We start from the raw sequence: 27,013 nt of genomic DNA, 5'->3' as shown, positions 1-27,013 counted from the left end.
CCACACCGGACTCCTTTCATTTTCCTTAGTAAATCTCAGGAAATGGACACTCAGAAAGGTCTCCTAAAACTTTTCTTAGAACAGGAGTGGCCATGAGGGATAAGAATAATTGAGAGAAGGTGGAACCACATAAGAGAATAGGGGAGGCTGCGTTATTCAAGAGGCAGTCAGAGATCATTCATAACTTGTTATTGTGATATTTTCAATCTCAAGGGAATTTAAATTGCTCTTGAGCAAATGATATTTTTATAAAATTTAAAATGAGTGAGGAGTAAAAAGTCCCTTGCATTCCCAAGGGTCCTGTGACCTAGAAATGAATTTGCCCTAAGAATCAAGTTTAAGATATTTACTTGCATGTTTTAGCAGGACTTCAACGCTTAATTTCCCCAGAAAGATAGACTTAATATTGCACGTCATCATCTATCATAATGAGATCAAGATGGAGGATTCACTGGGCTGAAATATTGAAAGAGATGGAAGGAGGTGAAGAAAGATTTATGTCATGCTAATTTCAGGCAGTTTTCAAGGTTAATGCCTGTCCAAATTTGCATGGCTAACTCCCCTCACCCGAGGGCCCCGTGGTCTGCTCTCTGGCATTAGTGGCTTCTGTGATGTGTTGGCTGCATTTCAACAGTGAAGTGTGCATTTTCTCTACTGAGCATTTGGGAAGCCTGCAGGCAGTGAGGTACGGTATAAATAAAAAAGTAAGAAAGAAAAGAAAACGTTTGTCCGTAAAACTCACCAGGCATAAGCTTCCTAGGTGTCCTGCTAAGACTTCCAGGGAGGGCACTCAGGCAGGCCACCCAAACTGCTGACATCCTTCACTGACCCTCTCAGAACCATTGAGAGATGAGTTACTTTTGTTTTCAGGTTTTGGAACTGAACTTTACAGGGATTGGACCTAATCCTGGGTGGTGTCGAGAAAACTCAGCCTCCCCAGAATTTGGCTGAGACCACCAGACATGTTTCATGTGAGGGCCTTTTCCCATCATCAGACCAGAATGGTTTATGAATGTTTTGGGGAGCAGAAAGCAGGTCCCAAGGCTGAGCAAGGGCTCAGCTAGGAGACCACACAGCCATTCTTTCTCCCCTCTGAGTATTTATAGTTCGAAAACCACACCACCCTTTTCTTCGGAAGCTGAGGGTGAAAGTGGAAAAAAACCAGAAACGTAAATTGCATCCTACGGCTGGGAAAGCCTCGTTCTTGGAGAAGCTAGAAAATAAATAAATAAAGGGGGAAATCCAAATGGGATCGCTCTTCAAACACACAAATGATCTTATGTTAACAGTTGGGATTAAACAGCTGTCTCGTGGTTATGTGATCATAACAGATGCTGTGTGCAAACGTTTCCTGCTAGCTTTGTTTTGATTATTGCTGTTTGTGCAGTTCATTGGGCTGAATTCAGCTTAAGGGATACAGGGTTTTTATTATCCTTCTGGGAGGCACAGGCAGCTTCATCATCTCTTTAAGAGGAAAAGGGGCGTATGTGAGGGATAGAGGCCGGGGGAATGAAGGGTGGGCTCGCCCATGTCACATTGGGAGTGATGTCATATTGATGACATTCCAGCACACCGGTTTACGGCCCCAGTTAAAGTGGTCCCCAGCTCTCTTCTGCTTGTTCTCACGGAGTCTGCCTTCAGCTCTAGTACAGCTCATGCTGCTGGGATAGAGCACAGGGAAAGGACTTCAGATGACCAACAGATCACAACATAGAAATCATCCCTAATTTGTCTCTTTTCCTCCCATGTCCCCGAGGTAAAATGCACAGGCCAATTTTGATTTTTCCTAGAAAGTCATCTCATGCTAGGAGTTGGGATTTGTCGGGTATCCACGTCAGCTGAGTGAAGCAATGAACTATCACCATTCTTTGGAAGCCCAAATCTGAAAGCCATTTTGGCCTGAACTATATTACTTTTTCAAGCCAGAGTAGCCTTTTGGCTCAAATTCTTCAGAAAACTGCCATAATTCAGAGTACACTATGCCTACCAACATATTTAATATCTATTTCTGATATTCCCAAATTTTGTTTTTAATGTGATAGAAATAGCAAAAATAATCTTTCCAGATTCACAAAGCATCTCATCTGCGAGAAGAGGAGGCAGATGATGTGGGCCTTGCTTGGTACATCCGGCACGGGCTCAGACTGTACATCTACACTCACGAAGGACCTCAATTCTTACCTACGAAGGGCTGACCTTCAGGTACGTAGGTGTGCATCCATTGGCCAGTAGCTCATTGGCACTTTCTGAAATCTGGATGGAGGGAGGAGGGACTTCCAGCGTGGTTAGGTCTCTCCCCTGTGACATTTTTACTGAAGTAAAGGTTTTAATGATATATAAACATATCTGAGGAACTGGATTTATATCACCATCTTATTCTCACTAAAAAGAAAAAAAGGTTTTAAAGATTTCAGTGCAGCTCAGCTCACAGAATGAAATTAGGCCTTCTCTGATAAGTTGCCAAAAGCGTAAAATTTACATCATGTTTTAACTGCCTGTCAAAGCAACTTCACCCACATTCAACACTTGATCCAACGAACAGCTTCTGGTCGTATTACTCTAAGCAGGTCAAGTTCAAGCCTATAAGGTGAACACTATGTGTGAGACGTCCAAATTTATGCAGGCAGTGAGTGGTGGAGCCCATACTTTGACCAAACGCAGTGTGGCAAGCAGAGCTTGAAAGGATCTTTGCCCACAAACCTCTGCTGAGGTTGTTCTTTTTCACTGAGGAGTGGAAAGAAGAGTGGAGGGAGTATTGCACTGTAACAGGCTGTCTCAATTGCCTCCAAATAGCACAGAATGCCCTAGTGATACTGGAGAATGCATTTTCAGAGTGCTCTGGGGTTACTGGAGAATGCGTTTTCTATGGGCCCAGCATGACTGAGCAAAAGCTCCCTTTGTGGGAGCAAGGCTCTGGCAACCCCAAAACAAAAGGTCCAGTACTGTCACCTAAGCCCTGGAAGTTTCAGCCTCCACAAACTATAGCCCTAGCCTCTTGCTGCATCCCTTTTCCATGATGAGTTTGAGCACAGCACATGCTCAGCTTTTCAGCACTGTTGTGTATCCAAACACTATAGTGTATATAGATGAAATATCTGCAGAGAAGGTGCAAATCGGGTCATTGGAGTGGTTTGATTTATACGTTTTCTTGGTGATTAGAAGTATCTCTGGATCTTCATTCTTTCCTTTTCAGGCTTAATACCAATTAAAATGCAAATCTTCCTGAGAGAGGATGTTTTAACTATTTTTGTCTTTGAATGAATTTCAAATCCCTTTACCTGCTTCCCATTCTTCTAAAACAAAGCTTCTTTCTTATTATAAAGGTAATCGAGAAAAGGGCTAATAGCTAATGTATACCAAGAGCTCTTGCAAACTGTCAAGATGGAGACAAAAAGCTCTATAGAAAAATGGGCATGGGATCCAGCAGACAGCAGAAGAGTCAATCTAGACGGCCGCTGAACAAATGAAAAGATGGTCAAATGCACTTGGAGTCAGGAAAATGAAAATAACGTAATAGCGAGGTATCACTTTACATCCATCAACCTGCCAAAGTTTTTAAAATGTGTATCACCTAGTAAGTGGTAGGAATGTGCAGAAAAGGGTGCATTCATGCATAGCTTGTAAATGTGAAGACTTGATTTTTTTTGTATTTTAGAAAAGCGATCTGATAGCATTTTAATTAGAGATACATATATCCTTCAACTCAGCCATCCTACGCCTAGGAATCTACCCTTGGGAATAAAAGCCTGTCTTTTAGGTTGAATTTAGAAGAAAAATAGATAGATAGATGGATGTTTACTACAGTGGCAAAAAAAAAAAGTGAATCAAGCATAGTAAATGTACATTATAGCACAGTATGCAACTATTAAAAAATAACAAATCAGGGCAATTTCATTTGACAAACATGAATTTCCATGCAGTATATTTGGATAAGAAAGTCTTTATGTAGGAAGTACTGCCATTTTGGAGAAGTAAGTAATTATGTGTACACACACATACACACACATACATATTCTGTAGGTGTGAACATAGGGGATCATAGGATTATATTTGTATAGGAATGTATGTGTTTGGAGATAAATGGAAGGATTATCACTGGGTAGTTTACAGTATTTCCTTGTGTAGAACTGGGCTTAAATGAGTAGAGGGAGAGGAGGGGAAGCGAGTTTGCAAACTGAAAAGGAAAAGAAAAACAAAAATTATGGCACCGAAAAAGGAAACATATTTTTGCATGACTTTTATCTACATGTAGGTAAACATATAAAAAATTATATAAAAGGATTAATCCAAAATAATATTTTTATCTCTAAAAACCTCCATGAGGGGGGTTCATGAGAAAAATCATCTGCCCTTTTAGGATTATTGTAGTCGTTGGCTCAGTTAAAAACAAAAATCAAATACCAAAAATGATGACTCGGGTCATTCAACACGAATTCTGAAGATGTAAAAAACCTATCCCACAAGTTCTTTGGGAATGGAATGGTTCTTTTTTGGCTGTTCTGTATCTCCTGTTCAAGGAGGCTGGGATAGTGTCATAAGTGGGTAAATACATACAGAGTGACATCATCTGTGACAAGCACTGAAACAGAACAGTATCCGTTTTCCTTGTAAACGGGCGCCCAAGCACACAAGGGGTTACTCCACTCGAGCTCATCACCATGCTCTGGGTGCAAAATGCTAGGGAAAGGCAGCTAGCCACGGCAGTGCTGGGCCAGCCTTTCCCCTCTGTCAGCTTCCCCTCTCAACCCATAATAATCCTGTGAATAGGATTACTCATCCTATTTCCAATATTAGAATCCAGTTTTTAAAGAGGTGATTTTATGCCATGAATTTCCTATTCCCAAGTTCTTAATTTCGATCTCTCGCTCAGTTTGCCAATATGTAACTGTGAATGAACTTCTTTCCAGAAATGAGGATACATGGCTGATCGATTTTCAGCTTCTTTGGAACTGTTGTTATGAAGTTATACACTAAAGGAAACTTGATGAGTGTCAAAATAGATGAGTCACATTCTATTTCCCACAAACCCAGGCAGATGCTCTTATATTACTCTTAGGACTTTCAGCAGAAAACTCTGAGGTCAGCCTGTTTTGTGTTATTTTATAGTCTTTTTTTTTCCTTTTTATTCTGAGAGTTTATTTGATATTTACTTTAATAAATTAATATTCTTGTCAAGCTGTTTATCTCTTCACTGATGTTGCTTGTAATGCTATGGTCCCAAATTGCATTTTCAACGAAAGAGATTTTTCTTTAATTTGCTTTGATTATTGTTTTGGTTCCAGTTATCTTCTTTCTCCAGACCCTTATAAATTCTTAGATCCTATCCCCATTTTATCAGCTTCTACAAATAATTTTCTTTTCTTTTCTTTTTCAGTGCTTTATTTTCTGCAGTGTCTTTTATATCACTAGTAGACATTTTTGTGTTTTCCTTTTTCCAATGTAATATCTAGTCTTTGCTGCTATTAATTCAAGTTTTAATTCCACAATTGGATTTTCAGATTCTTTCAGTAACTGATATTGTCCATCTCAGTTATGATGTTATATGACACTCAAGGGCTTACATTGGAAATGTCTTTATTTTATGTTAATTTAACGTCTTTCCAACAGCCCTCATTTCTAGTGATGCCAAAGCTCATAATATTATTATTTACATGGTAATTTTTAAGATAAATTCATATGTTGTTATTTCAGATACTTGCAGTTCATAAATGCCCACTAGCTCTTTTCTTCCTATTTTTCCATCCAGTTTGCTGTAAACCCTTGAGGATGGTTGCCAAAAATAGAGGGCGAAGGCAGGCTGTTGCTGATGGGGTTATAATACATGTTCTTCTAGATCAAATCAGCAGGGTATTTCAAGATTACACTTTCTGGCTGTTTGTCCATTCTGCCTTGCAAGCAGTTCTGTATACTGAGAGTGATAAAAAAAAAAACAACAAAAACTTAATCGAGTCTCTTCTTTGCATTCAGCAGTGGGCTGCCTCTGGAGGTCACAATTTATTTTCCATAGTGTCCCAAGGAAAAGAAGGGTCCACTAGAAGCCTTTGGGGAAGTGGAGAGGGGGCCAATTCCTTAGTGCCATCCCTTGCCAGCTACATCTGCCATCTATTCTCCTTTCATCAATCTCCCTCTCTTTCCCTTTTCTCACAAGTTATCTTTTAGAGATGTCTTTTTGTCCTTATAACCAGCCTATTCTCTTGGCATTTTGCTTCAATTTCACAAATACCAGGTCTTGTGTTTTACTTATAGCAAACGGTGCTTCAGATTTGTTTTTTCTGGTTCCTGCAGTAAATTATCTGCCATTTATTGCACTTGGTAGTATAATTTTCTCCTTCTCCTCAGTCTTGGTGTCTTCTGTCTCCTCACGCTCATGCTTAACCAAGACGTCCCCCACCCAGAAGTAGTAGTAAGAGGAGTCCTCTCGAACACCCCACCCGGAGTACGTGGGTGCTGCCTAAAATCTCTTCTCAGGGCCTCAGCGGGGGTCAGCTCCATGTCAGTCGCCGCTAGTTCAGTTTCCAATATTTAATACCAGAGTCTCTTCTAGGAAAAATGAGATCTTGTCCTAATCCTGGTGGCTGGTACGTGACTATATATATATAATAAACTACAAGCGCATAGAATTTATTATGCCACTGAAACCATCTTCCTGTAGTCACTGCATTTCCTACAATGACATTTTCTGTGGATACCCCCCATTTTCTGTGGACATTCCCTATTTTCTGTGGGCATTCCCCATCATATGCCACAATAGTTCGCCCAGTTCCGGTACACAGACTCAACACAACTGTCTTCTGATCTTTTATTTTGGGAGGGAGATAAATACTTCTCATCAATATTAAAAAGCTAGGTATGGATCATGAAGAAATAAAAGGGAGAAACCAAATTCTGAGAACCTCAAAAACTCTGTGGCCACATTTCAGAGATATTTCAAGAGGGTCTGAATGGTGATTCTCGTGGGAAGCCCTGGGGATGGGATGTTAGGAGGGGGTTAAGGAGAAATGCAAAGAATGGGTCTTTCAACTTATCTTCTGACAGCAGGTGGATTTCTCTTTCTGGCCACTGACTTTAGACTTGCAGTCAGTGACAACTGTTCCCAGTTCCACTAGAGGCTGTCTGTTGACAGGAGTGCTGCCCATGACTTCATTAGGGTGAAAGCTACTGTTGAGGGTTGAATTAGGCCTCCTAAAAAGACTTGTCCAAGTCCTAACACCTGGTCCTGAGAATGCAACCTTATTTGGAAATAAGGCCTTTAAATACGTGAGTCGTTTAAATGAGGCTAAAGTGGGTTAAGGTGGGTCTTAATCCAATAGGAGTGGTGTCCTTGTAAGAAGAGGGAACATTGGACACACAGACAAAGGAAAGAAGACAGTTCTGTGACAACAGAAGCAGAAACCGATGTGCTGCTGTTGCAATCCAAGGAACACCAAGGACTGCCAGCAAACATCAGAAGCTAGGAAGAGGCGAGGAAGGATTCTCCCCTTTAGGCAAGACAGGCAGCGCTGCTGTGCTGATGTGTTGATTTCGGACTTCTTGCCTCCAGAACTGTGAGGCGATGCATTCCTCTCCTGTTAAGCTACCAAGCGTCTGCTACTTTGTTATGGCAGCCCTGGAAAGCGAAGGCAGCTACTATTCAGATAACAATTTAAACCACAGTTTGTGCAATTTCTTTTCTCAAAGGAAAATCCTAGCAAGGACTGGAGAGAAAAGACAGACGGGACACATGGAGAAAGAAATAACGTACAATTGGGAGACAGTTGGGGGGGAAGAAATGCCCTGAGAAATGGGCTGTAGACCCCCAGCCTTACTATGTAAACTATTTTAACATCTCAATAAAACAGGCTCCTTCAGAGTCTGCAGACATCTCATTTGTATTTTTAAAGTCTCATGACATCACTGATTTGGTTACAGTCTTTGGCTCTGCTGGGTCCTTTCTGGCCATCGGCTCCCTCCTTTTCCAGGCAGAGTCTTTTCGCCACAACTAAACTCACCCATGCTCAGTAATTCTAGCTTCTCCTTCTACTGAATTTATCTCTGGACCTCTTTATCAGGCCCCCCACTTTTTTGAATGCATCCATAAGAACTATGTGAGTGCTCTCTACTTTCATTTCTGGCTGGTTCATATTTGGACTCTTAATGTTCTCCTAGATGCCTCTGAAAGCCCCGCAGTCCATGGAAAATTATTCTGCTGTCACCTATAGTTCTATTCAAAGTTTCTGTTTTCTTCTTCATTCCATGTTTGGACAGACGGGTTTCCAGCCAATACCTTGCCATAGGACCTATATCTCAAACAGCTCTTCCAATTACCCTTTCAAAAATCAGTTCACTTACATTATCTGGAGTTGCATTGCTTTGTTTTCCTGATAGAAATATAAAAGATTTGGGGAAGGGTTATTTATTTACATGCCACTTTCCTTTTAGAGTTGTACTTAAATCAGTGAGTAAAACTGAGTTAGTCCTGTCTGTACTCTCTCTGGAACCTTTTGTCTATTGAGGCTTTGGCCCCATCAGAGCTTGGGTCACATTGCTCTCACAGTGCTCAATTTCAGCTTTTTGCAAGCCCCAAGCATTTAGCCTGCTCTCTTCCACTTCTCTTTATCTTGGACTTTTTCTTCCCCACTGAGCAATATAAGTAACCACGGCTCTCCATTGACTTGTGTATTCCAAGAATAAGTTTCTCAGATTCTCTAATTTTATTTACTGGTTTCACAAAGAAACAATGGGGATTAAAGTTCTTTGCAGCAGTTGACATAACGGGGGCATGTTTTCAACATATTTATAATTTTCCAATTTTAGTTAAACAGATAAATACTATTTGCATAATGGCAACCACTAGCCAATTCTTCCTAAGGTGGGATGTGGTCCTTTTGTTCACAAGGAATTCTAAGACTCAATTTCTGCATGTTGAGTCTCCTTAGTTCTAGCCTAGGGAATGTAGTTTACCATAACTACTACACTTGATGCTGAATTAAGCTGCTTGGACTAAATCCTAATGAAGATTTTATGTCCAGCAAAATTCACACTCCCATCCAGAAACTGCTTCCTAATTTCCCATCCATTTACAGGTTCACAGGTCATGTTCTCTGATTTCACTGCATGAAAAGCACTCCCCGTCTGGCCTTCAAAGATTCTCTTCTGGAGCTGCAGGTAATTGTGCAACAACTTTACACTTCTTGTGCAGCTCCAAGACTTTGCAGAGAAGCAGAGACGGACAATAAGGCAAACTACTGTTGAGAGACATGGGCTCATCCCAGGTCAAATTAATATTTTCTCCATAGGTACAGTGAAAATAATGGATGCAAATTTTGGAGGCAAGAATGCCAAAACTGAAGTATCAGCAGGTCATACCATCTCCTAAGTCATCAGTGTCCTGGTGGTACCTCAATCTGTGCCTCCATCACATACGGATGTGTCTCCTTCAGTCACTTCCTCTGGCTTCTATTCCTTCCGTTCAGTGATTTGTGTCTCTATCTAGATTTCCTCTCCTTATAAGACTCCAGCCATATTGGCTGAAGGTCCACCTGATTCTATTTGGCTTCATATTAATAGGATCTTTGAAAATCCTATTTACAAATGACTGTACACCCACAGGACTGGCAGTTAGGACTGGAAAATGCTTTTGTGGGAACCATGATTCAGTCTCCAACAATTATCATCACCATTCATTCAATTAACAAATATGTATTGAGCATCAACTACATAGCAGGCATTTACTAGGTACAAGGCCCACAGTGACACATAAAGCAGGCACAGTCCCTATTTTCATACTTAAGCAGACACAGTCTCTACCTTCATACTTACAGTTTTACAAAGTAGAAATTTGGGTAAGAGGTTTAAAAATGTACAACTAAAAGTAATAAATGGTATACAGAATTATACTAATAGCCTAAAATGGAAATGAATCCAAATGAACATCAAGTGGTGAATGGAAAAAGAAATGTGGTCTATCCATTCAATGGAATACTATTCTGCAATAAAAAGGGATGGAGAACTGGAACATGCTACAAAATGGACAAACTTTGAAAACATTATGCTAAGTGAAAGACAGTCACAATGGACAGTAATCTGTGTGATTTCATTTACTTGAAAAGGTAAATGTTTAGAGACAGAAATGGGATCTTTTGGAGTGATAGAAATGTTACAAAATTAAATTGTGGTAATCATTCACAACTCTATAAATTTATCTTTTTAATATATACATACAATATACACATGCAATAGCCAAATTTATGGTGTGTAATTAATATCCCAATAAAGTTGTAGAAGTCTTCAAAAGTCTAGTAAATCACAGGAAGTATTACTTGAAAAATAATAATGGCTGCTCTAAATGAATCAAAGAGGGGAGAATGATAAAGGATTAATGTGCATATGTATGTGTCTCCTTTTATAAGTTAACCGCTGAAGGCTTTGTTGAGGCAATAACATTTATTGGGAAATTTGAATGGTGAGAAAGAGCCAATCATAAGAACCACTGAGGAAAGACTGGGGAGATGGGCTAATTTGCATAAGGGTCATGGGATGGGAAAGACTTTGGCCTTTTTGAAATGAGTGAAATGAGTGAAAGCCCATGTGAGTGGGGGTGGGGGATGATGTAGTATGGGGACATGGAATCCATTTTTAGGATCTTAGATTCTATTTTCAGTGTAACTATCAATTCACTGCAGAACTTGGAACAGCAGGTCAGTATTTTTATTTCTTTATATTAACCTGGGATTGAACAGGGCAAAAATGGAAGTGGGAAGCTCAGATGAAATGGTGTTCCACGGGCCAGAGAGAGATGGTAATGGCTTGGTCTGGGGTGGCAGAAGTAAAAAAGAACAGAGCTAGATTTAATATTTATGTTTGAAGTAAACCCAATCATAGTTGCTTTGAGATTTGGGATTTGGAGAATGAGGTACAGTGTACAATCAAGGATAATTCCTACTTTCTAGATTGTGCAATTTGGTGAATTTGCTGAAATAGAAAAGATTAGGCTAGGGATATATTTGGGAGGCAAGAGAATTGAGAGTTCCATTTTGGACATCTTAATTTTAAAATACCTATAAAGCCCCCCCAAAAGAGGGAATGATTGAAAAGGCAATTGAAATAAGGGTTTACCAGGAGACTGAGGAGTAGTAATTAGGGAGGTCAAAGAAAATCCAAGGGAGTGTAATATCAAAGAATCCCAGAAAAGAGAGAATTTGGAGAAAGAGATAGTGGGCAATAGTGTTGAATGCTGTTGGGTTGTTGGGCAAGATGAGCACTGGCAAAATGGAAGTCAGTGAGCTTGACTAAAGCAGTTTCTCCAGTGGTAATGGCAGAAGCCATACTGGTATGGATTGAGACATGAAGGAAAAATGGATGTGGAGACTCTATATGAAGATGACACAAAATACTTGGTTGGAAGGGTATGGCAGTCATTCTAGAGAAATGACAGATCAAGGGAATGTTAGTGTATCAGTTAATATTAATTTTGGCTAGGAGCAATAGAAAACCCAACAGCAATACATTAAACTAGATAGATATCTACTCTTCTTTCCCATTAAGTTCAGAGATAATAAGTCCTATGGTAAAACAAATTCTTCTACCTTAAGGCTATGCCAACACAGCACAAGAGAAAGTGAAGAACAGTTCAGCTCTTCCCAGTGAAGATGCTTCGCACAGGTTGGAACACTGTGTCTGATCACTCATTCAAATGGCCACACCTAGCTGCAAGAGAAACAGGGGGATATTGTCTATTTCGGGTGTTCCTGGACCCAACTAAAAGTGTAGTTTATTTTATGAAGGAAGAAATGGATAATGGATATTGGATGTCAACTACCACCATTTGCCAAAATAGGGTTGACTTTGTTTCCTTTTGTGTTTAGTTGTTCATACTATAAAGTCTGTATCCTGATCCAATAAAGAAAAAATGTTGAAGGCAGGACACCAATAGACAAAAGTCCATCAAATTCTTGAGATGGGCTAGGAGGATAGAATCCCAAACCTTAGCAAAGGGACTGGCATTTGAAAGCAGGAGGCCCCTTTCCTCAGTTGTAAATTTGGAGGAAGAAAGTGAAATTGTGCAGATACAGGTGATTGTTGATATTTTACAATTATGTAAAGATGAGGGATTTCCTAATTGATAACATCTATTTTTTAAGTTGGTCATTTTAGAGTAAAATGGAGGTTTAAAAAAACAGAAGAAGGCATGGAATTATTGTCTTGGATGCTCAACTTACTAAGAAAATAGTCATGATGCCTGAGACTTAATTCTTGAAAGGAAAATAAAAGTGAGCTAGGGGAATAGAGTAGCTTGAGATTAGCCCTGCTCCATGGAAAAGTTAGAGAAGGGACAGGAGGGTGACTGAGGTGATGATTCGGGAGGGTGGCTGACCTGGGAGAGCCTTCTGCACCACATGGGGCAGCCCTGGTTGTGGAGGCTGAGGAACTGAGAGGCAGAAAGCTGGAGCCTGGTGTGGAGCCCGCAGAAGTGCATGGACGGGAGCCTGGGACAAGTAAGTAAGCCAGGTTGCATTCCTTGGGTGTGCTGCCTTTGCTGGTGTGGCCCCATGGTTGGTGGCTTACTCCAAACTCCACACATCTGGGCCCCACTGCCCACTCCCATTCCCTGCTCTCTGGGTGCCCCCACCCCATCAAGTCCCAGTGCTCGTGCTTGCTCTACACCCCTACCTCAGGTGAGGTCCGGCCCACCTCTCCTGCACCCTTCCCAACCACTGCCTACCCCTCCCTATTCCCTGTAGGCTGCTGTGGGCACTGGCCTCCATGTCTGGGCTGCCCCTGCCCCCCTGCACATGGTGTCGCACAACCTCACTCCACCCTGCCTGAGCTCTGTGCATCGATTTACTGCACTCCCAGGCCCGCTCATATGCACCAGCCCCCAAACACGTCACTGAGCTCTAGGAACCACAATTTACAGTAGTCCTAGAACTGTGCATGCGCTTGGCCCTCAGCCATACTTCCCAACTCTGAGAAAGTGCTGACTTTGGCAGCTGGGTCATATCTGCACCCAATCCACAAAGGCACAACGCCAACCCTGCAGCCACAGTTGTATGCATGCACACAAAGGACTCCCTGCCTTAGACTAGCACACCCCAGGGTTATGCCCCCCACACCAGTGCACCCACACAACCGCATCCTCCTTGGCTGCTGGCCCCCCACATTCACAAGCATCAGTGTAACATCCACAACCTTTGCCTATACTTGCCGTGAAACAAAAATCACCACACTGAGCACCCCACCCTGTGCCTTGCTCCCTGCTGTACAACCATCTCGCAAACACAAGTCCTTAGACTACTGAAAGAAATCAACTCCCAAAGTAAATCAATTAAGATATTTACATGCCACAAAGACAGCAAAAGATCACTAAGCATATCACAATGCAGACAGATATAGTCCTGCCTAACGACCAAATTAAAACACCAGAAAAGACACAGACATTAGAGCAACTAATCAAAGATGTTCATACACCTCTATTTAATAAAATAAGTGGGATAGCAAATGACATAAATGAGATCAAGAAGACAGTAGAAGAGAATAAAGAGGAATCTGAAAGAATAAATAGAAAAACAGTGGATATCACGAGAGATTAATGGCTCTGTTGACAAAATAAAAGCCATACTAGAGGCACACCATATCAGATGTGAAGAGACAGAAGAAAGAATAAGTGATATAGAGGACAGGATAATTGACTTTGAATACTCAAAACAACAGATGGCACAAAAAGATGGAAAAAATTGAATGGGAACTCAGGGGTATGAAAGACAAAACAAAGTGCACAAATATAAGAATCATTGGTGTCCCAGAAGAAGAGAGGAGTAAAGGGCTAGGAAGAATAGTTGAGGATATAATGAGGGAAAACATCCCAACCCTCATAAAGGACATAAATATACAAGTCAAAGAAGCCCAATGAACTCCATACAGAATAAATCCAAATAGGAATTCCCTAAGGCATATACCAATCAGTCTGTCAAATGTTGAAGAGGAGCAGAAAATTCTGAAAGTGGCAAGAGAAAAACAATCTACTACATACAACAGAAATCAAATAAGACTGAGTTCAGATTACTCAACTAACACCCTAGAGGCAAGAAAGCAGTGGTATGATATATTCAAGGTCTTGAAAGAGAAAGTCTTCCAGCCAAGAATTTTGTACCCAGCCAAACTGTCTTTCAAAATTGAGGGAGAGATTAAAGTTTTCACAGACAAAGAAGTCCTGAAAGAATTTGTCAACAAGAGATTGGCCCTATAAGAAATACTAAAAGGAGTTCCGCCAGCCGAAGACCAATAAAAAGACAGGAGAGGGAGGCCTGGAGGAGGGCTCAGGATTGAAGAGTATCACTAACAGTAATTTGAAGACTACAAAGAAAAAGAGGGAAAAGAATATATAGATCTGACAAATAAAATTTTAAAAGATAAGATGGTGGAATCATGAAACATTTTCAGTAATAACTTTGAATGTTAATGGACTAAATTTGCCAATTAAAATATACATATTGGCAGAATGCATTAAGAAACATAACCCAGCCATATATTGCTTACAAGAGACTCATCTTAGATGCAAGGATACAAATAGATTGAAAGTGAAGGGATGGAAAAAGATTTTCTATACAAGTTGCAACCAAAGAAAGCAGGGGTAGCTATACTAATATCAGACAAAATAGACTTTAAATGTAAAGACATCTTAAAAGACAAAGAAGGACACTATATACCAATTAAAAGGTCAATTCACCAAGAAATATAACAATTATAAATGTTTATGCTCCCAATCAAGGAGCTCCAAAGTACATGAGACAGAAATTGGCAAAACTGAAGGGAGCAATAGATGGCTCAACAATAACAGTAGGAGACTTCAATACACAACTCTCCTCTATAGATAGAACAACCAGTCAAAAGATAAACAAGGAAATAGAGAAGTTAAATAACTTGATAGATGAATTAGACCTAACAGACATATATAGGTCATTGCACCCCAAAGTACAAGGTTAGACATTCTTCTCTAGTGCTCATGGAACATTCTCCAGGATAGATCATATGCTGGGGCAGCACACAGGTCTTTATAAATTTAAAAACACTGAAATTATTCAAAGCACTTTCTCTGATCACAATGGAATTAAGCTGTATCTCAATAACCACCTAAGAATGAGAACATTCACAAATGTATGGAGAGTAAATCACACACTCTTTAACAACCAGTGGGTCAAAGAAAAAATTGCTGGAGGAATCAGTAGCTATTGGAGATGAATGAAAATGAGAATACAACTTATCAGAACTTATGGGATGTGGCAAAGGCTATGCTGAGAAGGAAATTTATTGGCCTAAATACTTATATAAAAAACAAGTAAGAGCAAAAATCAAGGACTAACAGCACATCTGGAGGAACTCTAGAATGAACTGACCCCAAAGCAAATAGAAGAAGGGAAATAACAAAGATAAAAGCAGAGATAAATGAATGGGGGAACAAAAGAACAATAGAAAGAATCAATAAAACCAAAAGTTGGTTCTTTGAGAAAATCAATGAAATTGATGGGCCACTTGTAAGACTGACAAAGAAAAAAAAGGAGAGGATGCAAATAAAGAAAATCAGAAATGAAAAGGGGTGCATTACCACAGATCCTGAAGAAATAAATCATAAGAGGGTACTATGAACAGCAATACACCAACAAACTAGACAACTCAGACGAAATGGACAAATTCTTGGAGACCCACTCTCAAATAAGCTGTACTGATTCAGGAAGAAACAGAAGATGTCAATAAACCAATTACAAGTAAAGATATTCAATCAGTCATCAAAAATCTTCCTACAAAAAAAAAGCCCAGGGCTAGATGGCTTCACAGGGGGATTTTATTAAACATTCCAAAAAGAATCCTGCTCAAACTTTTCCAAAAAATTGAAGGAAAAGGAACTCTACCTAACTCATTTTATGAAGCTAATATCATTTTAATACCAAAACCAGGTAAAGATGCTATAAGAAAGGCCAATCTCCCTAATGAAAATAGATGCAAAAATTCTCAAGAAAATATTAGCAAATTGAATCCAACAGTGCATCTGGTATAAGTGGGGCTTATACCAGGAATGCAAGGATGGTTCAACACAAGAAAATCAATTAATGTAATACAGCACATTAAAAAATCGAAAGGAAAAAAATCACATGATCATCTAGACTGATGCTGAAAAAGCGTTCGACAAAATTCAGCATCCTTTTCTGATAAAAACACTCCAAAAGATAGGAATCAAAGGTAACTACCTCAGTGTGATAAAAGGAATATATGAAACACCGATAGCCAGCATCATACTCAATGGAGAGAGACAGAAAACTTTCCCCCTACGATCAGGTACAAGACAAGGATGCCCACTGTCACCATTATTACTCAACATTGTGCTAGAAGTTCTAACGAGCAATCAGGCATGACAAAGAAATAAAAGGCATCCAAATTGGAAAGGAAGAAGTAAAACTCTCATTATTTACAGATGATATGATACTATACTTGGAAGATCCCGAGAAATCTACAGCAAAGTTACTTGAGCTAATAAATATTCAGCAAGGTGGCAGGGTATAAAATCAATGTGCAAAAATCAGTAACATTTCTATACATAAGCAATGACCTAACTGAGTAGTCAGTTAAGGAAAAAATTCCATTCAAAATAGCAACTAAAAGAATCAAATACTTAGGAATGAACTTAACTAGGGATGTAAAGGACTTGCACACAGAAAACTATATAACACTGCTAAAAGAAATCAAAGGAGATCTAAATAGGTGGAAAGACATTCCCTGCTCATGGATAGGAAGGCTAAACATATTTAAGACGTCAATTGCCCCCAAATTGATCTACAGATTCAACACAGTACCAATCAAAATTCCAACACCTATTTTGAAGATTTGGAAAGGCCAACTACCAAATTCATCTGGAAAGAAAAGAAATCCCAAATAGCTAAAAGCATCGTAAAAAAGAAGAACAAAGTGGGAGGATCAACACTCCCTGACTTTAAAGCTTATTATAAAGCCACAGTGGTCAAAACAGCATGGTACTGGCACAAAGATAGAAGCACTGACCAATGGAATCGAACTGAGAATGCAGAAATAGACCAAAAAATCTATGGTCAACTGATTTTTGACAAGGTCCCCAAATCCTCTGAACTGCAACAAGATAGTCTTTTCAATGATTTGACATGGAAGAACTGGATATCAATAGCCAAGAGAATGAAAGAAGACCCCTATCTTACACCCTACATAAAAATTAACTCAAAGTGGATCAAACACCTAAATACAAGAACTAGTACAATAAAGCTTCTAGAAGAAAATGTAGGGAAACATTTTCAAGGCCTAGTAATAGGAAGTAATTTCCTAAGCTTTACACTCAAAGGACAAGCAACAAAACAAAAAACAGATGCATGGGAATTCCTCAAAACCAAATGCTTCTGCAACCTCAAAAGAATTTGTCAAAAAGGTGGAGAGGCAGCCAACTCAATGGGAGAAAATATTTGGAAATCACACATCGGACAAAGGTTTGATTTCTTGTATATACAAAGAAATCATACAATTCAGCAACAAAAGAACAAACAACCCATTTTTTAAATGGGCTAAAGATATGAATAGGCATTTTTCTGAAGACCAAATACAGATGGCTCAAAAGCACATGAAGAGATGCTCAGTTTCATACTCTATAAGGTAAATGCAGATCAAGACTACAAGGGAATACCACCTCTCACCTATAAGAATAGCTGCTATTAAACAAACAGGAAACTATAAATGTTGGAGAGGATGTGGGGAAATGGGGACACACATGCACTGCTGGTGGGAATGTATAGTGAAGTACTATGGAAGATTGTTTGGTGGTTCCTTAGGAAACTAAATATTGAGTTGCCCTATGACCCAGCAATAGTACTACTTTGTATATACCCAGAGGAGCTGAAAGCAACGACACAGACATTTTCACAACGATATTCATAGCAGCATTATTCACAATCGCCAAAAGATGGAAACAAACCCCATCAATAGACTAGTGGATCAACAAAATGTGTTATATACATATGATTGAATATTATGCCACAGTAAGACAAAATGACATCCTGAAGCACATGACAAGATGAATGAGCCTTGAGGATATAATGCTGAGTGAAACTGGCCAGAAACAGAAGGATAGATACTGTATCATTCCACTTTTGTGACCAGCATAAGGGTCCAATCAGAGGCTTATAATACAGAATGTAGGGGACTTAGACATAGAACCTAGATATGGGTGACCTGTTAGCTAATGAGGTTGAACTCCAATGTAAGGAAACAGATAGGAGAGAAGGTGATTCTCTAGTGGATCTATAGGTAATATTACCATATTGAAGATGAACAAGATTGAAAGGGGAAGTACAGACTTATGTATCCTACTGATTCACACTAGAAATATGAATGAGTTCTCGTAAGAATTACTTCAAAGATATGATTCTTGTATAAACAGTGTTTAAGTCCAGGGTACAGGAGGAAAACTGCTATTGCATGCATTGAGCTATGTTCAAAAGGAAACCATCAGCACTACCACAGCAATAGCAGAGATAAATAATGGGGGAGGAACAAGAGTTAAGAAGAGGTTTAGATTTCCCCTATTTGACAAGAGTTTGTTTATTGGTTTTCTTTCTCTTGGGAACAATGAAATTATCTAAAATTGAGAATGTTGATGGACTGTGGACTTTGGGCTCTCTACATGATGCCCGATGAATGCAGGTGGCTGAAGGATGCACTGATGGAGAAGTAGATTGGTGAACGATGTTGTATACTTATGGAGGTAGATTGTACTGGTACAAAAAGGAACAAAGCCATGAGGTTTGCAGTGATGTGAACGAACATGTGGGACATTTGGTGAAACAAAATAAGCCAGAAACAAAAGAACAACAATGGTATGATCACCTTTTGAAAATACTTATAGGAAAACAGGGGCCTAGATTGTAAGCTTGTAAAGCAGACACATTAAGTCTGGAGTGGTGATTATGATTTCTGAATTTTGAGTGGCTGTTTTATATATATTTATTACCTGATATTAAGAGATAAGAACCAAGCTGAACAAGTTGGCGTTAAAGTAATTCAGAACATAGGGGTAAGGAAAACAGTGTCTATATCTTAGAACCACACACACTCTTTGAGACCAATGGAAGAAAGGTTTATTTAACCTGGAACTGAAATTTTCTGTAGTGCATTATCTAATTCAACCTATCTGTATAGCTCATTTGAACAACTGAAACACATGGAGTACAGAAAAAGAGTTGCTTTAATCCTGTATAGATTATTGTAATGCCTGGAAACATCCTAGAGTATATTAAGCAGATAATCAAAAAGTATTGGCAAAGTCCCCTGAGGGAGGGGAGAAAGAATATGGAACTATTAAACCACACCATCAGGGAATCCCCTGATACTGTGTCAAACTTTAGGGACACCCAAATCAATAGGCCATGCCTTCGATCATGAGGCTTATGCTTGTGAAGTTTATATATATAGGGAGAAGCTTAGACGACCTATAGGCATGCCTAAGAATTACTTTTGGAGGACCTGTGTTGTTGCTCAGATGTGGCCTCACTCTCTCTAAGCCCAACTCTGCAAGTGAAATCATTGCCCTTCCCCCTACATGGGACTTGACATCCAGGGGTGAAAGTCTCCCTGGAGACATGGGAGATGACTCTCAGGGATAAGTCCAGAACTGGCACTGTGGGATCAACTATTCCATCCTGACCAAAAAGGGGAAAAGAAGTGTAATTAATAAAGTATCAGTGGCAGAGAGAGTTCAAATAGAACCTAGAGGCTACTCTGGAGATTGCTATTACACCAGCTCCAGTTAGACTTTTCTACGTATTATAAGCTGCCAACCCCCAACCAGGACCATTCCAGCCAATCCTAAAAAATACCTAGGGCAATATATAAGATTCCACAAGGGTTCCGTGTACTAGAGTAACTCTCCAGAAACCTACAACCTCCAGATGGGTCCCTGGTCCAGAAAAGTCCTGAAACCTAGCCCAGCCTCTCCAGAACATCACACAGTTCCATCTCCCTACCCCATATTAGTGACAGACCCTTCCAATATGAAAAATTTGGAATTGTCATAGCCCAAACACCCCTGGGGAGAGGTATGGAAAGATCAAAGATGATGGTGGAGTTGTATATAGAGGATAGGATTTAACAAATGAATATGAATGCTAAATCATTAAATCGATATCTCTTGGTCTCCAGTATTTTGGAGCAGCTGGAAGTGAAGCCCTGGAATTGTGGAATTATAACCCATGTCAAACTCTGAAATATGTTCTACAATTAATTGTGGTGCTGTGCTTTGAAATTTATAGCTTATATATATATATATATATATATATATATATATATATATATATATAATATATATATATTATTTTCACAAAAAAAGAAGGAAAAAGTTGTTTGAGATGATAACAAAATATTCAAGCCCTCTAGCCTCCTACATTCTGGAGCAGCTAGAAGGAAAAATATAAGAGGATTATATGGTAGCCCATGACAAACTCTGGGATCTGTCCTGTAACCATTTGTTGAAGAGTGCTTTGAAAACTACTGCTTTTTTATTTGTTTGTTTTGTATATATGTTATACTATACGACAAAAAAAAGTTAGAAAAGAAAAGAAAAAAGTGAGCCAGGGTCAGCCAACATGAGCCAAGGGAAACTGCTGGTGCAGATATGGAGGAGGCAAATGGCTGGATTAACACAAGGTTGGGGTTTTGCAAGGCAAGCGCCAAGATATTCCAGAAAGTGTGGGGTTGTTACGGAAATGTGCAAGTAAGTGATTTTAATGATTGTTATCATCCTCAACAGCAGTTATAGCAGCTGTTTATTGAATGCCTATTTTGCACAGGGCATTTTTATTTATAAAGATTGATATTTTATAACATCTCCTTGCAGTTCATTTAAACTACTTTTTTTTCCTACATGCTGTATGGCGGAGGTCATGTTTCATTCTTTTTCCACGTGAATATCCCATTATTGAAGTACCATTTGTTGAATTTTTGTTTGTTTTTTCCTTTCTCTGTTTGCTTGTTTGTTTGTTTTTCGGGAAGTGCATGGGTTGGGAATCGAACCTGGTCTCCCGCATGGCAGGTCAAGAGTTCTACCACTGAACCACCTTTACCCCCCCCCCCCACCTTCGAACTACTTTTTAACTTTCTTGGTTAGTAAGATGCTTTGTACACAACTGAAACCTTTCCTAATTTAAGTCTATTTCTACCAGTTTCATTATGTTTACCTCTGAAGGAAAATGGTCCTGCAATTCCCCCATAGATCATTTTCATACACTTGTCATGTTTTACCTCCCTCCTCCACAGGGCAAACAGTTTTGTAAACATGCAAGTCTCAACAGCTTATTCCTCATATCATTTAGATTCCCCTTTCTCTGAACCATCTACGATTTCTCCATCTGTTTTGGTTGTGTGATCAAAACTGAATGCAGGGCCACAGTGGCTCAGCAGGCAGAGTTATCACCTGCCATGCCAGAGACCCAGGTTTGTTTCCTGGTGCCTACCCCTGCAAAAACACACACACACAAAAAAACAAAACAGAAAAACTGAATGCAGAGGTTTGACTCTTCAAAAGGCAATGGTATAGGTTTCACTTATCTAAGAGGCTAAGAAAAGAAAGATGGGAAAAGATGAAGAGGCAGCTCTATGAGACATTCCCATCTTGGTGTATGTCAGGTAGCCATTTAACACATTGCTTGGAAGTTAATCTGTACTTTCTGTGGCACATCTTTTCTTAAAGAATGCTAGATTTTTTCCCAGGAATGCTAGATTCCCCGGGCAGTGTACCTAGATGAAAGCAAATGCCATTATTGGTATCCTCAAACATTCAATTCTGTCTTGGATGTTATCTTTATTTTGAGAACCTTTTTTTTAAGTAAAATTTCAAAAGAACCTGACAATTCATTTAGCATCACTCTATGGAAAAACGTTTCCAGGCTTCAGAACATGATTCACAGCTGTGTTGTGAACTGGAGGCAGCAGTGGATCCAAAGGAGTGATTCCTACACTTCACTGTCTTATTTCAAAAATGTACAGCCATGACATCTTGGCTTCTTAAATTTTTTAACAATGACACTGTGCTACTTCCTCACCAATATCCTGGGAACCACAGGGATAATAAGATTGTTTATTTATTTTTTTGTTATTAAATTTGTCATTGGCATACAATTATATGTCAAACTATTTCTAGAAGAAGATTCTCTCAAATTCCCAATATTATTTTGCATCTGATTTCTAATTACCAGAATATGTACTTAATGATGGTCATCTGCAAAAGATGGAAATCAAGTGCTTGGCTTCATTCTCAACTTGTTCACCACCCCATTGTACAGAACAGATGGAGAAGGGAAGGGAAGTGTTCACACTTGGGACTTGGAAGTAACTCAGGTAGCATTTGTACATGCCTTCAGAGGCAAGATTACCCTTTCCCTAAGCAGAGGAGGGAATAAAAGTATATATATTAATTTATTTATACATAAATATTTAAAGTGGCTGCTGATACACCTTTCCATTAAAACCTAGAGGCACCACTATCTTATCTTTGCATTTATTATTCCCATTCTAAATGAGAAGCAACAGCGATAATCACCATTCCTTTAAAGAAAAAAATAAAACCTTTTGCTATTGATTCGAAAACACTTCAGGAATTTATCTGCAAAGATAAAGTCTCATAATCACCAATATCTTCTCTGAAGTACTTTTCACTAGATTATTTCATGTGCATTTGCAAAATGTCACGGGCGTCCAGGTAATGTCTGGAATGATAGGGGGATTTGTGAAGCCTGTTGTTTGGCTCTCAGACCCTGCTCCATGGACTGGATTGAGTGTGTGCAAAGGATGTCTCCATTTTGCCTTTGTCTTTAAGAAAGTGAGTAATTGTCTCTCGGCTTCCCTATTCCCTCCATGGAGAATTTACTGGCCCCAATTTTTAAAAAAGCTCCTATCACACTCCCATTTTCTGTAAGTGCAATTAGCTGCAGGTACAAAATTTGGAGCAAAGAGGCCTCTCGTGGCCTGTTGTGCCTGCAGTTATCCAACTGTGGTTGCAGTTTTTCAGTGCACAACTGATTGCACCCACAAAAAGAAAGGCTAAAACTTTGAAAATGGGTCCCTTTAAGACAGTTGGGGGATTGCCTGCCTCCAGTTGGCAAATTGCAATCTTTAAGAGAGGCACGGCCATTGTTCTGGCTGGTGCTGTAAGTCTGAAATCCAGGTTAGGCCTATGGGGTGAGGAGAGGCCCCGCTGGAAAGCGAGCCTCTGAGCCCCCTTCCCCGGTTCACCTTGAGCTTGTGGTGTTCCCTGCATTAGTATTCAGCATTCCTGCCTCCATCTCCTGCTTAGTTCACCAGTCACTCTCCAAAAGGGTTTGAGGAGAGAAGCTCGGTCACACTGTCAATATAACACATTTAACCAACTCTAAATTTGCTTTAAAGAGACAGCTACAAAGATTGACTTTTGCAAAGTGACTTACTCCACCATGCTGCAAAGGCCTCCATTTGCTCCCGACTGTTATTAACTGTGTCACTGAGTACATAAGAAAGGTTTTTGAAGGAATTCCAGTGTGAATCCACTAATTCAATAATCCAATAACATAAATTCAAGTAATGGATATTAATACTATACTCAAAACACGCTCCGAACTTTTATCTCTCTGTCTCTCTCTCAAACAGGCAGCGTATGCGTTGTGAGAGGCTCCTGATGAAATAATAAAACCCAATTCTCATCTAGAAAAAAGAATCATTATAGAAGGATGGTAATTTACTTTATATGACCTTCAATTGATTATTCCGCGGCTGCTACACAAATATCACAGGAGCTATTGATCGTAAAACCTACCAAATAGATCTCTAATAGCTTTTACTGGGCAAAAATAATTATGCTTGCACTGTGGTCAAACACACATAAACCAGTGTGGAGGTATTAATGTATGGCATTATTACCCATCTGTCTGCCAGGTATGGAGAAGACCCTTCATGTGAATACACTACGTCCAGGTCCTATGATGGCTCAATATCCAACCCAACGATTACAGCCAGCTCCACTGAAAAATTGATTACTGTAACTAAAAGCTAAGAGCCGGGATGCAGAGGCTGCCTAATAAAAGTAGAATAATAACAAGAGGAATCCTAATTGAGGAGGAGTCCTGCCGTACTGGCTCCGTGGATGCAGAAATTGAATTTCCCTGTGGTTTGGGAGGCAGAGTAACTTTGCAGAGTCAAGAGCTTTCCATCCAGCTCAGATCAAGATCAATGATCAACACCCGTAAAAGGTCAGGGTGTCTAATCAAAGCACAGATCATCTATCTCTCAAAGAAAAGTGTACAATATAATCTAGAAAGGAGACCCTGCTGGCTACGGGGAGCAAGAAAAACCAAGGGAAAGAGAAACTTCAGTTCCATTTTGGTACACAGGAAGAATACTCTGCTCATACAAAACGTGTGGCCAGACTTCTGCCGGAATCGGGCATGCCTCGGCTTGGCTGGAGGTGGACGGACAAAGGTCACCAGACCAAGGAGGCCTTCTCAATGAGGACTCCCAAGTTCAGAGAGATATTTTAGACTCCAAAAATCTCTTGGCAGGGGAGTGCGAGGGTAGTTCAGTGGTAGAATTCTTGCTTACCATGTGGGAGACCCGGGTTTGATTCCTAGCCCATGCACGTCCCAAACAAACAAAGTAAACCAACAGAAACCAACAAAATTCAACAAATGGTGTTGCAATAACAGGATACTCACATGGAAAAAGAATAAAATGTGATCTAGTCATACAGCATACAAAAAGAAAATCTCTTGGCAGGTCTATCACTGGCCCCCAGTTTTAGTTTGTTAATGCTGCTGGAAATGCAATATGCCAGAAATGGGTTGGCTTTTATAAAGGGAATTTATTAAGTTACAAATTTACAGTTCTCAGACAATAAAAATATCCAAATTAAGTCATCCGTGGAAAGACACCTATTCTCAAAAAAAGCCGATGGGTCCGGAACAACCCTGCCAGCTGGGAAGGCATATGGTGGGGTCTGCTAGCTTTCTCTCTTGGTGTCTCGTTTCAAATGGCTTCCCTATTATTTTCTTTCTGCATCTCTGAATGTCTCTGTGTTAGCTCTGAAGCTTTTTCAAAAATGGTTCTCTTAAAGAACCCTAGTAAGCAGCACACCTTGAACGGGTGGAGACACATGTTCACAGAAACCACCTAATAAAAGGTCCCGCCCACAACTGGGTGGGTCACATTCTCATGGAAACAACTTAATCAGAAAGATCCCACCCGATGATATTGAATCAGGATTAAAGAACATGGCTGGTCTGTGGTATACAATAGTTTCAAACCAGCACATCGGCCCCGCCAACTCTCCAAAAATCAGTATTTTAAATAATAACATAAATAAATATAAATGTCTCAATAACAAAATGAAACTGGCTATCAAGGCGTGAAAAGGAAGAGTCATAAACTTTCAGAGCCTGAACTGAATGAGATCAGAATGCTAACTGCAGCAAGTGACAGAAGAGAAAAAACAAAGGTGGGGGGCAACTTTGTTTCTCCTATGTATGTTGGATGGAGGTCAGCAGGGGTGGAGAGGGGTGCAGAGAGCCAAGGAGCAAAACAATTGTACTCCATGAAAATGGAAGAGAATAATAAAAGAGCTAAAGGGCCTTACATTCCAGTCCCTGGAGAGGTTTTTCCAAGCACTTCTGTCCAGACTCCAGCACAGACCTATCATTTGGAACCTGGTTCTTGCCATTAGTGTCCTCTTAAACACTCCCTGGCCATTCTGCTGTGAAGCCACGCCTGAGAACCACCGGCTTAAAGGAGAAACCCTTTTTAGCCATGACAGGTTCTTGCTGAAAAGGCAGCCTGGTGCCTCTCCGAGGCTCTCAAGGTTGGCTCTCTTCCTTTTGGGCATTATCAGTTCCCGTTGTCAAAGACAGGAAAACGGAAGTCACCGCTCCCTTTTTCATGATTTATGATTGAGAAGTAAAACACTGAGTGTGCGTGTGTGTGTGTGTATGTGTGCAGGGAGGTGATGTTTGCTACTGGACTTGCTGCTGTTTGTTTTAAAAGAAATAATGCTTGAAGCCATCCAAGCCACCAGCAGGGTTATTTTCTGAATAACCAACTTCTACATACAGTCTTGGAGCATAGTTGGGGGTGGAGAATGGGCCCTGCTTGCCCTCAGTTGATCTCAAATTACATGATAAAGTAAATAATTGGGATCCTTTAAACCAGAGGGAGTTACCAGCCCAGGCATCAAATCCACAACATGCTAGGGGACTAATGTTTGCAGCCTCCACAGGACAGCCAAGGGACTCGCCACCCACCTTAGGCCACCACAAAGTTGCACGACAAATGGATTGCCTCCTTTGAAAATGAAGCCCCCACTCCCACCCCCGGGTGGTCTGAGGCCCCACGTTCTTGTTTCAAATTATGACAACTTGTTTTGATGGTCTTTGAGATCCCCCTTCGGTTTTGGTTTGGGGGTGGTTTCCTAACCCGTGGAAACAGTATACTAATGATCAGGGTTTTGTTAATATTGTCGGGTCTTGGGTGGAAGAAATACTGCCTGGATATCCTTGGTCAAGGGGAATTGCGACTTTGGTTGCAAACTCCATCAGGAGCTCCTACAATCTAAGCCCCAGACCCGAGGCGACGAGTTCTAGCACTAAAATATACTCGCGGTTGCTCCTCCCTTGCAAAGGTAAGCACCACCCTTCTTCGGCTTTTCAGGGGCTGACTCCAGGAGGGCCCGTGCGACTGCAGATCGGGTCACAGCTGGCGTGCGCGTGCAAGGGGATCGTTTCCTCCCACGGCCCCCAGTCCAGCTGCCCACCCCCCGCCCCGGCTGCGCAGTGCACGCACCGGCCCCGCGCCCCGAGCGTACCTGGCCGGTTCTGGCCTTGAAGCACTCGGCGGCGTGAAAGGGTGCCGCCAGCCTGCGCGGCGTGGCCAGCGGAAAGGAGCGACGCTGCGGGCTGTCCCGCAGGTGTAGCCTTACCTGCCCCCCGATTGGCCGCGGCGGCGGCGGCGCCCGGAG

At 40.5% G+C, this 27,013-nt stretch overlaps 2 long non-coding RNA genes across 3 annotated transcripts; one reads left to right on the top strand and one right to left on the bottom strand.

The window, feature by feature from the left end:
- On the bottom strand, positions 1-26,924 carry LOC143652464 (uncharacterized). The gene is made up of 3 exons (XR_013160690.1): positions 26,861-26,924; positions 2,182-2,382; positions 1-1,661 (listed from the first exon to the last, which is right to left on the bottom strand). It is a non-coding gene; the product is annotated as an uncharacterized LOC143652464 (long non-coding RNA).
- On the top strand, positions 1,579-5,922 carry LOC143652463 (uncharacterized). 2 transcript variants are annotated; one of them, XR_013160688.1, is made up of 4 exons: positions 1,579-1,756; positions 2,067-2,202; positions 3,324-3,521; positions 5,747-5,922. It is a non-coding gene; the product is annotated as an uncharacterized LOC143652463 (long non-coding RNA). The 2 variants fall into 2 exon arrangements; XR_013160689.1 differs by lacking the exon at positions 5,747-5,922 and adding an exon at positions 4,908-5,075.
- Positions 26,925-27,013: the final 89 nt, after the last annotated feature.

Source organism: Tamandua tetradactyla, chromosome 12 (genome assembly GCF_023851605.1).
Source record: "Tamandua tetradactyla isolate mTamTet1 chromosome 12, mTamTet1.pri, whole genome shotgun sequence".
Lineage (NCBI taxonomy): Eukaryota > Metazoa > Chordata > Mammalia > Pilosa > Myrmecophagidae > Tamandua > Tamandua tetradactyla.
The sequence above is the reverse complement of the archived record's forward strand: the minus strand, read 5'-3'. Positions and strand labels throughout refer to the sequence as shown.